Below are 2,500 nucleotides of genomic sequence, written 5' to 3' on the forward strand. Positions count from 1 at the left end.
CATCACAAAATGGAGGGATGGAGAGGGAGAGATAGAGAGATAAAGTCAGAAAGATATATATTGAAAGAATGCTTTGTAGAGATACAGATAGAAATAGAAAGAAAGAGAAAGAGGCAGAAAGAAAAACGGAGATAGAAAGAGGTAGATGTAGACAGGAGACAAATGGAAAGTAATAGAAAAAGGAGAGAAAGAGATAAAATGTACAAGATAAAGATAAAGGGAGACAGAGACATCGAGGGAGAGATAGAATGAAAGTCCATGACAGTTAGACACAGAGAGAAAGAGACAGAAATAGAAAGGATGGGAGAAAGAAATAGGTAGAGAGATTGAGAAATAGAGTGAAAAGGAGAAAGAGATAAAATGAGATAGAATTAGATAGAGAGATAGAAAGAGATAGGAGAGTGAACAGATAGAGGGATAAGAGAGAGAAAGAAAGACAGAAAAAAGAGTGACAGAGAGAGACAGCGATAGAGGGAGGTATAAACAGAGAGATAGAAAGAGATGGCGGGTATACACAGAGACAGGAGCAGAAACAGAGAAAGAGATAGAAACAGATAGAAAGAGATATAGAAACAAATTGAAAGACAGAAACAAATAGAGATAGAAATAGAAAGGCAAGAAAGGTAGAAACAGAGATAGAAACAGACAGAGAGAAAGAAACAGAGAAAGTGTCAGAAACAGAGGTAGCAACAGAGAGATAGAAACAGAAAGAGATAGAAACAGAGACAGCAACAGAGAGACAGAAACAGAGAAACATAGAGATAGAAACATAGAAAGAGATAGAAACAGAGAAAGAGATAGAAACAGAGACAGCAACAGACAGAAACAGAGAGAAACATAGAAAGAGACAGAAACAGAAAGAGATAGAAACAGAGAAAGATAGAAACAGAGACAGCAACAGAGAGACAGAAACAGAGAAACAGAAAGAGATAGAAACAGAGAAAGAGATAGAAACAGAGACAGCAACAGAGAGACAGAAACAAAGAAACAGAAAGAGATAGAAACATAGAAAGAGATAGAAACAGAGATAGTAAAAGAGAGATAGAAACACAGATAGATATATTGGCAATAAGTACTCTTGTATTTCATACCAATAAAGCACCTTGAATTGAAAAATTGAATTGAAACAGAGAAAGAGATAGAAACAGAGAGATAGAAACAGTGAGATAGAAACAGAGATAGAAACAGAGAGATAGAAACAGAGAGATGGAAACAGAGAAAGAGATAGAAACAGAGAGATAGAAACAGTGAGATAGAAACAGAGATAGAAACAGAGATAGAAACAGAGATGGAAACAGAGAAAGAGATAGAAACAGAGAGATAGAAACAGTGAGATAGAAACAGAGATAGAAACAGAGAGATAGAAACAGAGAGATGGAAACAGAGAGATAGAAACAGATATAGAAACAGAGAGATAGAAACAGAGAAAGAGATAGAAACAGAAAGATAGAAACAGATATAGAAACAGAGACAGAAACAGAGAGATATAAACAGAGAAAGAGATAGAAACAGAGATAGAAACAGATATAGAAACAGAGAGATAGAAACAGATATAGAAACAGAGAGATAGAAACAGAGAGATAGAAACAGATATAGAAACAGAGAGATAGAAACAGATATAGAAACAGAGAGATAGAAACAGAGAAAGAGATAGAAACAGAGAGATAGAAACCGATATAGAAACAGAGAGATAGAAACAGAGATAGAAACAGAGAGATATAAACAGAGAAAGAGATAGAAACAGAGAGATAGAAACAGAGAGATAGAAACAGAGATAGAAACAGAGAGATAGAAACAGATATAGAAACAGATATAGAAACAGAGATAGAAAAAGAGAGAAACAGAGAGATAGAAACAGAGATAGAAATAGTGAATGACAGAAACAGAGAGAGAGATAGTAATAGAAGAGATAGAAACAGAGAGAGAGATAGTAATAGAAGAAGAGATAGAAACAGAGAGAGATAGTAATAGAAGAGATAGAAACAGAGAGATAGAAACAGACATAGAAACAGAGAGATAGAAATAGTGAATGACACAGAAACAGAGAGATAGTAATAGAAGAAGAGATAGAAACAGAGAGATAGTAATAGAAGAAGAGATAGAAACAGAGAGATAGAAACAGATATAGAAACAGAGATAGAAATAGTGAATGACACAGAAACAGAGAGATGGTAATAGAAGAAGAGATAGAAACAGAGAGAGATAGTAATAGAAGAAGAGATAGAAACAGAGAGAGATAGTAATAGAAGAGATAGAAACAGAGAGATAGAAATAGTGAATGACACAGAAACAGAGAGATAGTAATAGAAGAAGATATAGAAACAGAGAGAGAGATAGTAATAGAAGAAGAGATAGAAACAGAGAGAGAGATAGTAATAGAAGAAGAGATAGAAACAGAGCGATAGAAACAGATATAGAAACAGAGAGATAGAAATAGTGAATGACACAGAAACAGAGAGATAGTAATAGAAGAAGAGATAGAAACAGAGAGAGATAGTAA

At 34.3% G+C, this 2,500-nt stretch overlaps 1 protein-coding gene across 1 annotated transcript in view; it reads right to left on the minus strand.

Moving 5' to 3' along the window:
• Positions 1–2,500, minus strand: part of dcc (DCC netrin 1 receptor) — a 172,021-nt gene that overhangs the window by 35,734 nt on the left and 133,787 nt on the right.

Source organism: Centroberyx gerrardi, chromosome 2 (assembly GCF_048128805.1).
Source record: "Centroberyx gerrardi isolate f3 chromosome 2, fCenGer3.hap1.cur.20231027, whole genome shotgun sequence".
Taxonomy (NCBI): domain Eukaryota; kingdom Metazoa; phylum Chordata; class Actinopteri; order Beryciformes; family Berycidae; genus Centroberyx; species Centroberyx gerrardi.